The 14,224-nt window shown below is 35.7% G+C and overlaps 1 protein-coding gene across 1 annotated transcript in view; it reads left to right on the forward strand.

The window, feature by feature from the left end:
- The first annotated feature begins 5,817 nt into the window (after window positions 1-5,817).
- Window positions 5,818-14,224, forward strand: part of OSTN (osteocrin) — a 43,223-nt gene continuing 34,816 nt past the window's right edge. The window contains exon 1 of the mRNA XM_026500375.4: window positions 5,818-5,899. The gene's annotated coding sequence lies outside the window, so the exon portion shown is untranslated. The remainder of the gene's footprint in view (window positions 5,900-14,224) is intronic.

Raw genomic sequence — 14,224 nt, forward strand, 5'->3', positions numbered from 1 at the left:
TTCTTTTTAAGGTATACATGAAACTTCACCAGAGCAGACAACTTATTATTGGCCATAAGACAAATCTTGACAAATTCATAGGAATTAAAGTAATACAAAGTATGTTTCCTTAATACAAAACAAACGGTCAACAACCAAAAAATATATGGAAATGAAATAATCAAATATTTGGAAATTAACTGACATATATTCTAAATAACTAGTAGTCAAAAATTTTAAAGAAAATTAGAAAATATTCCAAATTAAACATGAAAACAGAGCATATCAAAATGTATAGGATGTAATAGAGCAGTGCCTAGAGGAAAATACATTGTACTACATGCCTATATTAGAAGAAAATAAACATCTATCTTAAGAAAATTAAAAAGATGAACAAATTACAATATCAGGAAATCAGGAAAAAGGAAGAAAACAATACAAAGTAGCAATCATTAAAATAAAATGAGCAAATGTTGATTCTTTTAATAGATAAATAAAAGTTATAGAATTTTAGAATGACTAATTTTAACAAAGACTGAAAAAAATAAAAATAAAAAGACTGAAGAAAAAGAATACCAGAATTAGGAATCAAATAGGGGGACATCACCACAGATTGCACAAATATCAAAAGGAAAAAAGAGAGTGGTATAAATAACTTTAATAATGTCAGAAAATGGATATATTATTTGAAAGATGAAAGCTATGAAGCGTGCAGTCAGGAAAATTGGCTACAATGATTAGTCCTATTCCTATTAAAGAATTTGAAGTTTTAGTTAAAACCCTTCCCAAAAAGGCATCTCCTGGCACAGATATCCTCACTTGGTGAAGTCTACCAAACATTTCAGGAGGAAATAATACAAATTTCACACAAACTCTTCCAGCAAATAGATGAAGGTTGTTATTGACTGAATGTCTGTGTCCCTGCAAAATTCATGTATTGAAATCCTAACCCCCGATTTGGAGGTGGAGTCTTTGGGTGGTGATTGGATCATGAAAGTGGAGCCCTCATGAATGGGATAGTGCCTTTATCAAAGAGATTCCAGAGAGCTCTCTCACTCTCCCTGTCCTGTGAGGACATGTTAAGATGACCACAATTTATGAACCAGAAATTAGGTACCCACCAGACACCAAATCTGCAGGTGCCTTGATCTTGGATTTCCCAGAACATGAGAACTAGATGTTTGTTTGTTAAACTGCCTAGTCTATGGTTATTTGTGTTCCAGAAGTCTGAATGGACTAAGACAAGCATGTAGTTCTTCCCAATCATTTTATAACACCTGTTACCAAAACTTGAAAAATATATTTTAAAGAGATAAAAGACCTATATCCCTCATTAATAAAGATCCTTAAAATGTAGTATCACTTCAAAGCCAGCAATATAGAAAAGGATAGTATGTCATGACCAAGTGGAATTTATATCAGAGGGCGCAAGGTTATAATTCACTAGGGAGTAGACGTTGAAGGTAGGTAACACTGGTAAAGGGGTAAAGAGGTGCAAACTTCTAGCTATAAAGTAAGGAAGTTATGGGATGTAATGGACAGCATGGAAACTAAAGTTAATAGTACTGTACTGCATATGTGGAAGTTGCCAAGAAAGTAACTCTTGAAAATTCTCATCACAAGAAAAAAAATTATGATTTTTGTATGGAGATCAATGATAACTAGACTTATTGTGGTGATCATTTCATAATGTACAGAAACATTAAATCATTACATTGCATACTGGAAACTAATGTAATATTATATGTCTATTATGCCTCAACAAAAAAAAATTAAACAGGAATAAATTTAACAAAATATGAGTAAGATTTATATGCTTTTTAAAATGATAAAAGTTGTCAAGGGAAATCAAAGATCTACATAAAAGGGAAATATACTATGTTTACAGATCAGAAGATTTAATACTGTTAAGATGTCACATTTTCCGAAATTTATATAAATTCAATGAAATCCTAATAAAAATCCCAGCAAGTTCTTTTGTATATTGATAAGCTGATCCTAAAATGTTTGTGGTAATGGAAAAGACCTAGAACAGACTAAAGAATTTTGAAAAACTTCTAGAAGGAAACATAGGAGAAAATTTTTTGCAAACTTGAGTGAGGGAATGATTTCTTAGGGCAAGAAAAGCATGATCCGTTTTTTAAAAAATGGCTAATCGGACTTAATCAAATTAAAAACACCTACCCCGTGGAAGACAGTGTTATGACAATGAAAAGACAAGTCACAGAATGACAAAAAATTGTAAAACAAATCTTATAAAATCCTTGTGTCCAGATATATCAAGAACTCTCACAACTGAATATTAAGCAAAAGATTTGAACAGATACTTCACCAGAAATATACGAATGGGAAATAAGTACATGAAAAGATTCTCAGCATCATTAGTCATTAAGAAAATACAAATTAAAACATAGTGAGATACGAGTATACATTTATTAGAATGGCTCAAGTTTTGAAAATGGCAATGAATGTCAAATGGTAGCAAGGGTGCTGAGCAACTGGAACTTTCATACATATCTGGTAAGAATGAAAAATGGTAGAACCACTTTGGAAATCAGGTTAGCTATTTCCTATGAAGTTAAACATAAACTGACAACATGATTTCGGAATCTGGTATCTATATTTGTCCAGGTGAAATGAAAGCATAAATATCATTCCAAGGACTTCTACATTAATGTTTATGGCAACTTTATTCATAATCACCCCAAAGTGGAAACTACCCAAATTTTCACCAGCTCGTGAATGAATACGTAAATTTCGGTACATCCATCCACTAGCACCCTCTCATTAAAAAGAAAAAAAAGTGCTGATACATTTAACAGCATGGATAAATCACAGAAGCTTTATTCTAAGTGAAAGAAGCCAGACACCAATAACTACATACTGTATAATTTCCTACAGTCTTCTGGAAAAGGCAAAATTATAGGGGCAGAATCAAATCGGTGGTTACCAGGACCTGTGGGTTGGGTAGGGGTGTGACTGTAAAGAGGCATGAAGCAAATTTGGTGGGGGGCATATAGACAAAGTCTGTATCTTGATTTTAGAGGAGGTTACATAATGTTTACATTTGTCAAAACTCCTAAAACACTACATTTTAAACTGCATCTCAATAAACCAAGTGACTTGAAAAAAATATTAGGAAGTATCAGATTTTAATTCAGGTAAATCGTGGCATTTGCAGTCACATTGGTCTTCACAAAGGATCTCATTTGTATGTCTTTTAACACACTTTTGTGGTTTGAATAATGTGCTGGGTCTTTTATCTACCCCCATTCAATCCCTTTTCCGGCTGGATTTGACCACAAGTAAACGTCATAGGAGATTATATTGAGAAAGCAGAGTGAAATCTTGGTGTTTATTCCCTAAGTTCCCTCCCCTGTAGGTTGCTTCTACTGACTGGCTGTGTCCTTGGATGAAAGGTCACACTTCTGCCAAGCAACTTTGTCTACCCATATCCCTCTGTCTCTACTTACCTTTAATCCTTCAAGGTTAGGGATACCTATTATTGGTTCAGTATACTACGCTATCCTCTCTGGTTCCTCTACACCCTGCCCACATTAAATTCGCCTCAAATTATTCCATTTCAACATGCCATCCCTTTACTGTCACAATCCTGACTGATACAGAGAGCACGGTTCAACTCCTGATTCCATCACTTTGTAGCTGTGAGCACTTGGGCTATGCATTTCACATATTTGTGCATTAGTTTTTTCGTCCGTTAAATATGAATAATAATACCTCTTTGGCAAGGTTGTTACGCAGATTAAATAATGATTATACTAGCTGAAAAGTTTTCGTTATTATTTTCTCACTTTCTCATCTTAGTCTCTCCCTTCTATCACTGGATGTATATTCTCTTTCAACTTCTTCGTGTGCTCTTGTTTCTACTCTGTCTTTCAAGGTAACAGACTGTCTCTCTCATGTATAAATGCATAAGCAATTTACACAGGGGTATATGATGCGCAGAACCCTGTATAAATGGCTTAAATGTACCATGGTTATGTTCCTGGAATAAACTTGCTATTTCTACTGCTGCAGAACAGTTAAGTCAAACTTTTGAATTAGGTCAACAAAATCCACAAATAGGGTGGAATCTTTGGACTGTCTAAGCAGGGACAGATCTGGAATAAATCAGCCACAGATATCACTTGTCAGCATGCTGAGAGAGGCATTTCAAATAAGGGTAGAAGGTACGTCAAGAGTATTGGCTTCTGGTAGCGTCATGATGCATCCATTAAATCTATATTGAGAGTTTTCCATCATGTGGACTCAAGCTAACATAATCGTTTTATGGCAGTAATGTCTAAACAGGGGTCCACAATTAGGCTATATTTTTATCTTGACTTGTGAACTCTCACGGCCAACTACTCAAATTTCAAGCTTGTTGAGACATATGTTATCCCTGGAAACCCTTCATAAAAAAAAAAAAATGAAGTATTTTACTGTCCCACCAATTCAGTGTGCTTTGGTCAGTTCCCCTTCTAGATCCAAATTAACCATGTAATAGTTTCTACACTAGTGACTAGTATTTTAAATGACTTTTAAAGCAAAACCAAAAAGAACAAATTTTTTTCTATTTGCACAAAACATAATCCGGCTTGGATTCTTTTCCTAGCTTTTTATTTTTATTTTTTTTTTTTAAGATTTTATTTATTTATTTAACAGAGATAGAGACAGCCAGCGAGAGAGGGAACACAGCAGGGGGAGTGGGAGAGGAAGAAGCAGGCTCATAGTGGAGGAGCCTGATGTGGGGCTCGATCCCATAACGCCGGGATCACGCCCTGAGCCGAAGGCAGACGCTTAACCGCTGTGCCACCCAGGCGCCCCTTTTCCTAGCTTTTTAAATAGTGAGACAGGATGAAGCTGTGGGACCAGAACTGGATATGGAATTAAGATGCATATTTGAAATCAGTTCTGCTACTAATTCCTAGCTGTGTGGCCTCATAAAGTCACTTAATGTATCTAGCCTCAGTTTCCTTATCTGTCAAATGGAGACCTAGTGGTGAATCAGATGAGCTAATAATGATCTAACAGCATAATACCTCTAGGATTTAGTAACTTATGTTTTAACAATCTGTGTGTGTAAGGTTGCAAATGTGATTAGTAGGAAATGGGAATGAAGAAAGTTTCAGCCAGAGGCAGTAATGTTTTGGTGAAAAGGAAATTAGAATACTGGAGAGCAGAGAAAGATAAGAATGATTACAACGTCTGCATTTATAGCCCACATGTCACAGTTCAGTATTTATAGGTTTGTGAGTGACAACCTTCCCAGTATAGCAATGTTAATTCTGAAGTCTCTGTCAGTTTCACTGACACAGCACTGTGCACCTGACCGAGGCTGAAACTACTCACCATTACCATAGATGATCATTGCATTTAAGGGTCCAAAATATACACCAATAAATCAGTTTGGGTTTCTGATTATAATCACCCTAAATCTTATTTTGAAATACTCTAGTGAGTTTCCTTTTAACAAATCCTAGTGCATTTTTGCTTCCCAAATATGATTTGTAATTATCTGAGCTAGACTAAAACCTCAGGGAGAAGTGATGGGTCTGAAGCTGAACACAATACTAAATGTATACTTAAATTTTCCAGAGCCCAAGCTCCTATTCCTACTTAAATACCATGATCAAAGAAATAGATAAAATAAATATAGAGAAGAGTAGGAGAGGGAAAGAGAAAAACTGAGAGAAAGAGAATAAGAGAGAGAGTGGGGGGAGAGATTAAAGAGAGGCTTGGGAAAATGTTCGGTGGAAAATCTAGAAATGATGTAAGAGAAAGCAAAGGCAGGGATTGGAGTAAGGGGTGTATAACTGAGACTATAAAAACTCAGAGAGAAAACTCACCATCAGGGCTGAGTTTGGGAGAAACTGCACAGACAGGACTCTAAAGTTAGAATCTCCTCATTTTTCACAAGGTAAGTTAAATATAAAAGCTATGAGAAAAATTTAGGGTTTTTTTCCTTTGAGCTACTTTTTTTAAATTTTCACATACTTCTTAAATGTTTTGATTATATCTTGATTTTGAATGTTTATTGGTAATATTTCCCTCTCTAAACCGAGTGGAAAATCTAAGAAGATATTTTTGTAATACAAAATTAAGGTGGAACTAATTGTTCAGACATTTCATAGCTATTGGATTATTTGTTGCTTTTATTTCCCATTTCAAAACAAAGGGAAAGACAACTCAAGATAATGATTCTCTATATATGTTAATAGTATTAATTTTGCTTTCATTGAAGATATTCAATTTAGTAAATGTTTAAATGTATAAAAGTGGTCTACTTTTAAAAGCCTAGGTAGAAAAGAAAGGTTTTCTCTTATCTTTATTTCTATCAAAGTTGGAGCTTACGAAATATCCCTAAATTAATCAGATTCTAAAGTCCACATTCTGTATTCCTCAAACCTAAAGCACCCTCTGTTTTTCTTCTTGTAAAACTCAAATATACAGGTATGACATTAATAACAGTTTAGAGTAGGCTTAAATCTCCTCTATTCTTTTGTATTTGAAGTGCTCTTGCTATTAAATGATTGGATTAAGAGTTAATCTGAAGCATACATTTAAGTTATGTTCAAGAACAAATTTAAAACTTTGTTTCAGGTTTTGATCCGTGGGAATAGCATACACTCAATAAATTCAGTTTACCGATGCAAAATATTGCTCCTTCAGATTACAATGATAGATGCTATAGGTTTAGGAATGTGATTATTTGTTTCTAAGTTATCTTTTTAGAAATTAAATAATTTTAACAATAATTTGTGATGATTGTAATGCCCATGTTAGCTATAAAATTGATAGGTCTCCCCAAAAACATCAGGCACGGTGTGTGTCTTGTCTTTACTTTGGTACTAGTCTTCAGCACTCTTCCAGAATTTTTCTGAGGAAACTCTCCCATGGATATGAATTCAAGTCTCCTCTTTGTAAGTGAATTGCACTGTGATGTCACTCAATAAGGTATTTAAAGTTCACATTTGTTTCCCCCCCTTACTTCTCAGAGTTTTGAACGGATTCCTAGATAATGAATTGTGGGCAGTAGAGAAGCAGATATGTTTAGTAGACTAGATTTTGGGTCCTCAGGACTATAATTTTAACTTCCTATTCAAATACTTCCAATGATTTGAACCTTTGATTAGTAAAATCAGACTAACTGAACTTGTCCCAAAGGAATAGAACTCAAAGTAAGCAGTCCCAAAATACTATCCCAACTCTGTCACTACGTAGTTTATAACTTCAGGCAAGTCTTAAGCACAGAGTAGGGCTCAGTAATATCCTGTTATTATGGAAAGAGACAAAAGAGCTGGAAGTACGAGGGATACTGAGTGGGAGAATGACCAAGGGAAGCTCCCACATCATCCAGTTTTCCTATATTAGAGAATGAAGACTCAGTTTCACAGTATCTTGGGGTTAATCTTTACACATCACCTAATTTAATCTTCTTGCCTATATTTTCTCTGCTGACATCCCTACCTAACAGACAACTTTTGCTTAGAGATTCTGGTGTCCTCAGAGGAACATGAGTTTTGGGGTCAGGAAACCAGACTTCTAATCCCAGTCCTGACTTCAGCACCTTTCACTCAGGCTTCCCAGGGCTTCATTCTTCCCTGGAGACCCGGTGGTAATGAAAGGTGAGCCCCAAGTTCCCTACTAGCCCTGGGCACCTCTCTACACAGGCCAACTCCCCTGTCCCTGAGATCTCTCTGGTTTAGAGGTCTCTTTTAACTGAGCCCTCCCTTTTCTTTTGCCAGATAGTTCTCAGGGTCCCTCTCTGGAGCAGTAGTTAGCATCACCTGTCGGTAATTTCCCGGGGCCTTGGTTGGTTTGAACTGGCTGTAGCCCACCCTTACCCTTATCAATGTCCCATCAGCTCAGACCTCAGCCCAAGGCTGCTCCCACAGCAACAGTTCCTCTGCCCTGCCTCACTGGGCTCCCTCCTCTTCTTTGTCAGTCTTAAGTCTCTCCTTCATCTCCTCCCCCTTGGCCAACTTAACTGTCTCTGAGCCTTGCTCTCTCTGTTGAGAGTGTTAAATTTGACGGTTTCCAATGACCATCCCCTCCCTTTCTAAAATTCTATGTTCCCATGACACATAAGGCTGTAACCATGTGGAAAATGCACTTTTATTTTTCTTTGTTGTTTTTAAAGATTTTATTTATTTATTTGACAGAGAGGGCACAAGCAGGGGGAGTGGCAGGTAGAGGGAGAGGGAGAAGCAGGCTCCCTGCTGAGCAAGGAGCCAGATGCAGGGCTCCATCCCACGGTCCTGGGATCATGTCCTGAATGGAAGGCAGGCGCTTGACTTGACCGACTGAGCCACCCAGGCACCCCTAAAAACATGAACTTTTAAAATACCATCCATGCCGCTAATGACAATTTGGCTGTTGACGCACCAAGTTAGAGCTATGGTTCCCGTGGGACCACTTTGGTGTTTGCATTTCCCTGTAAGCTCTGACTTGTCTGTCCACACCAGGGCCCTAAGAGGCATGCCTTCTTCCTCTGCCTTCTCTGCAGTCCATCCCTTCCCAGCTCTTCCAATGCTGTGTAAGCTGAGGTCTGGTGACAAGATCCTTCATTCCCATAATGCCCATGGTGGTTCTGCTTTCATGACACAGCTGACTATGCTATACTGTCAATATCACAAAAACTCGTGAAAATCATGATCCTAACAACATAGAAATTTAAAAAAAACAATCAATAAAGATATCTTATGAACTATAAAACAAAAATATGTATCATATAAAATTATATTAAAATTCAATTAAAAATTCATTTTTGTTACTATAGAAATTGAATAATTATGTTTTGAGTATAACTGAGATTAATTCCTTTTGTTTCTTCCTATTATGATATTCTATTGCATGCTAATATTTTCATAGAAATATTTCATAGAAATATTATTGCTGAAATTAATGATAATGCATAATATACTGTAACATCAAATGTTGGAGTGGTTGCCACTTATAACTCTGGCAAACTTTCTTCCCTTAATATTACTTTATTATAATTTATTTTTTACCACTTTGTCATAATTCTAGATTTCAAATAATTTTGTTCCTTTAAATGAACAAGGATAAAAAAATATTTTTCATAACATAAAAATGTAGTATGGCATATTTTGTTAAGTTGCCAGATTTGGAAGGCAATATCAGGATAATGATAGCTATTATTTGCATAATTAATTTGTGCTAGTCACTTGTACTATTTGTAATCCTTATAATAAACCCACAAAGTAAACCTTTGCCCCATATTCCTGATGAAACTATTAAAAACAGAGAGGCTGAGTAGCATGCCCAGTTAAGAGTCGTATCTGTGTAACTTAAGGACCAACCTCTTTCTACTAATTGACTTCATTGTATTAGAAGGTATACGCGTGCGACCCCTGGGTGGCTGTGGGTTGAGTGTCTGTCTTCAGCTCAGGTCGTGATCCAAGGGTTCCCGCATTGGGAACCTAGCCTGTCCCTCCCCCTGCCTGTGCTCTTTCTCTCTCTCTCTGACAAATAAATAAATAAAATCTTAAAAAAAAAAAGTATACACACAGTACAGGGAGTTAGGATACCAATATTCTAAAGTAACTCAGCTTATCTCAGTGCATCTATTTTAAAAAGTACAATTATAATATTTTTCATGTAGATCTGGCATGATTGATGTGGTGATGAAAGGAGATAAATTAATCTCAAAATAATAAAGTACTATGCAAATGTTTAAAAAATGGTTACTTACAACAATTGTACTTGAAAGAAATGGAAGCATTCCAGGAAGAGTCTGGTGTTGCAGGAAGAAATCCAGGGACATCAGGGCAAGTGGTCAAGGGGTCTCCACTTTGACCAGGCTGGGAGTAACTGGAGGACAGGGAGGGTGTCTTACTCACTTTTATATTCCTGGTGTTTGATATATAGTATATACCTAATAAGTGCATCCTGTTGAGTATGATAAAATTTACACTTTTGGCCCTTCATGTACATTTTAGACAGTATTTTTAATTGATTATATGGGCTAGCTTAACGTTGTTAAAATGTAAGTTAATATTTTTTTTGAAATATTATGTGTAGATACAAAATGGGGGTAAAAGGTAAAGGAGGTGGTAACATTCCACAATATCCTGAGGCTTATATGTGCCATCTTTAATTGAATTTTTATCCTTTGAAAGCCTTTTTATGCCAGATAAAAATTCCCCATGTATCAAATGGCCAAGCAGCACATTTATGTACAAGTCTCCAGCTTTTCCCTATCCATAATTTTAAAGATCCTTGTTTTTCTCATTATAAAGTATTAGAATTAAACAATAAATCCCCTTAGCAGAATTATCTACGCTCATACACTAAAGGGTTTTTTTGATTTCCAGGTCACATCGTTTTATTTCAAGAAACTTGCATTAATTCAGGGATCTAAGCACAAATTAAGGTTTGATAAGGAGAAATCTTAAACTCTACTAGGATAATTATTGGAAAATATTGATTCATGTTGCTTTCATTATAATGAGAATCTGAGATGTGAAACATTAATGGATTTACTAGGATTCTGGCATGAACTTCATCACATATTACTGTGGTTGTACAACTTGAGCATATCTCTTCCCCTCTCTGAGCCTTAGTTTCCATATCAATAAAGCTGGAATGTTAATATCTGCTCTGCATTCCTATTTACCTCCCACGTAAGGCCGCTTCATTCATTTATTCATTCGTTCATTCAGCACATCACGTTGACTCTAAATACTTCGTTAAATATATTCACCTGGGCTTTTTATTAATGCAGTCTTCCTTTTAAATGTCATTGTAGATTTCCTTGTTAAATTTTTTCAAGAAAGAGACTACTAGTATGATTGAAAAGTCCAACCAAGCTAAAGAGATTTAACAACAAAATTTTTGAAATTTTCAAAGGCAATAGTGTCTAAAAAAAGAATGAAAAGAGTGCCAAATAGAATAAAATCAATTAACACATGTATAATAGTAAATTATCCTTCTTCCTGATTCATAGCATTCAGAGAAAGTCCTTTTAAAAATGCAGGTGTTTACCACATGAAGAACATGTCATCTGTAAACATTTTACTGTATAAGCAGTTTGTTTTGGAAATGGAAAAATGTTTTAGACTTTTACAAACCGGTTATACTTGAAGGAGCATGAAACTGAGAGTCTGAAAATGTAAGTTGTTTTTCTAGCTCTTCGAACTGGCTCTGAGATTTTGGAAAACGTACTATTGCCGACTGAAGAGCAATGAGAAATGAGAAAGAACACATTCCTGATATTTTAATTAAAACAAAAAAAATGGAAAATGTTAAACTGCTGTCTCAATTTGCATCTTTCTTTCCAGATCATACTCAAAACATAAAGCAACATACCCACCACACAATTTACTGAAAATAACAAATTTTACAAAGAGAATTTCAAATAAATGCCTCAGCAACACGAACCTTTTTCTCCAATGTATTTTTGTGATTTTATATATATATATATATATATATTGTGATTTTATATATATATATATTTATATATATATATTGTGATTATATATATATATATATATATATATATATATATATATATAAATTGATGGAAGCTACAACTTTTAATTCAAAATGCTTTGGGGTGAAAATCCTCAGTGATTTTAAGTCTTTTATTTATGACGATCTGAAAGCAATTCCCCACTCCTAAAGTTCTAAGTGCCACAGATACATTGAGTTCTCTTGTTTGTGGGGCCAGATTCAGCAGAGGCAGGGAACTGAAGCTCTAGGAAGCAGAGACCCCCACCTCACCCAGTCTGAGTCTCTCCTTCCAGCAGGCAAGTGTCAGGAGCACCTGGCTACATCACTTTTCAAAGAAAACTAGTAGCAACCTTCTTACCACTCTGTTCAAATAGTGCCACTCATTGAAATACCAAAATTGTCTACATAATATATCCTCTTGGTTGTTTAACATACATGTTGCACCTTTTGATTCTTGAAAATAAGTGCTGCAGATTGTCTTTATGAATGCCCCCAAATTTTCAGTTCGCTATCTGGTTGCTGAGTATAAGCTTGCTGTTCCCTGGAAGGATTTGGCTTCAAAGATCTGCCTTCAGCTCAATTATGATTCCCTTGATACCACGTAATTAATCTTTTCACATTATCTTAGAGCTTACAAAAACTCATGTACAATTTAAAGTTCCCATTGAAAAGTTTTTACCTATCATAAAATAAGGATAAAAATGGTAGGGTGTTTTTTTCTTAAATAATTGTACCTTTATACATTTGTAGTAAATACTATTAAATATAAGATTAAATACACTTATTACTCTTATTCAGCAATCCTAAACCAAATCCATAATGTTTATGTAAATTAATTAAATAATTTTCAATTAATTAAAATTGAAATGTGAATTCATAAAGTGAGTTTTATCAGACAATTCTGGCAATCTAAGCATCTTGTTCAGGGTCACCAGACCAATAAAATAGCACAGCAAGGACGCTTCTCTCTATCCTTCAAATCTAATTCTGAGCTTTTTCTTCACCACCACAGAAATATTTTTCTGATGTTCTTGAATCCCTATTTATTGACTGAAAGAGTTATATTTTTAAAATACTGAGCATAATGACTTAAGCATGATGAAAAAAAGGAGTAAAAAAAACAAGGGAGCCTTTGAAAGTACATCAGATGTGCCATATTTCATCCATTCTGATGCACATTTTAACATCTCGGAAATTGGAATGAGTCTTACACTGGATAGCATATCATAATTTAATTCGTAGCATTTTTTCTTTTAAAATACATGTATAAAATGGGATCTCTAACTATAAATGACATCTTAAAATGAAAGACTTGGAGGCCTTCCCTTTCCAGCTGCAAATACTTTAAATTCAAGAGGAACATGTTTATGTCAAAACCTAGATGCAATCTTAGGCGCAGACTGGGTGATTTGAGGGACAGCAGAAAGGCCTTTCTAGCTAAACCTTCACCAACTATTATCATTACCTACACTGTGTGCACTTACACCAGAAAAGAGACAGACTCACCAACAGACTTATAAAGCTAGAAGTAACATTAGATGTCATTTAGATCGAGCCCATTTCACTCGGCCTAGAGAGGAAAGGGTTTGCCCAAGTGATATGGTTGAGCCAAGGCAGGGCCTGAGTCTCTCCCGACCTGGAGCAGGTCTCTTTCTGTTAAAGTGAAGCACACAGACTTTGTGTTAAGCATTGTCCCTTTTAGGTCCTCTTTTGAAATAAAAAATGATAGTCATTCTGTTATCGACTCTTCCGGAAGCTTTCCTTTGTTAACAAAAGACCTGGGTGACTATAACTTATGGAGCAGGGTACCGGACACACTGAACTTACTCTGTTTTACAGACTTGCTCAGGGCCAAGCTGACTCACCAATTGCTTAGATGACCGCCATCGCTTTCTAAGAAGACAGTGAACAGTGCGGGGAAGGCAGGCACACACAACGGTCATTTCATAGTGTCGGAACCAGGGACCCTTTCCCACATGTCCTAAATGTTTTTAAATCTCATTTACGAAAATATGAAGGTTTAATTAGTTTGTCAGTCCTCTATCCTTTATCGTTAAGCCCTTTATTTTTAGTTTTTATTGAAAATGAGGTGCGGTAAAGTCTATTTTGAATATTTCCAATCAAGTAACTAGGGTAAATTAAAAACTCCCCAAGTTACCAAGGTTCACGCTCAAACTCAGTACTCTTGAGACTTCCTAACAGATACTAACCATAAGTCAGCCATTGATGATAAAGTCTCAGGTTGAAGAGAAATGTTCTCAATCACCACAGTAGTTTGGTTTTTTCCAACACCAGCCCTCAAGACAGTTTAAAAGTGTGATTCAGAAGTGTGTGTGATCAGATATTGACTCACATTGTTTCTCTTTTCAGCTTAACCTCTCACTCTAACACCTCCCCTCATTAGTGTTTGCTTTCTCTTTTATATCTGTGGTTCTCTCAATCTCTTCTTTTTTTCCATCCCAGCCCACATGAGAGACTTTTTTTAAATAATAACAATGACTCATCACCTCACCAATTCTCAACAATGCAAACATCTTTCTTCATTTTAACAGAATTCTCATTTAATTCTAGCCTAAATATAATTAAATAATTTCTTTGCCACTGTACTTTCAGAGCCTTTAATATGTCAATATACACGCTCAATGTTCCTTCGGGGAATATACAATATAGGTTGCGTCCCAAACTTAAATGACAAAACTTCACCCCCCGCCCCCGCCACCACCTTGTCAGTGCCACTCCAGCTACAGATTGGAGGATTCCTTTGGGA

This window comes from Ursus arctos, unplaced genomic scaffold (assembly GCF_023065955.2).
Source record: "Ursus arctos isolate Adak ecotype North America unplaced genomic scaffold, UrsArc2.0 scaffold_4, whole genome shotgun sequence".
In the NCBI taxonomy this organism is placed as follows: Eukaryota; Metazoa; Chordata; class Mammalia; order Carnivora; family Ursidae; genus Ursus; species Ursus arctos.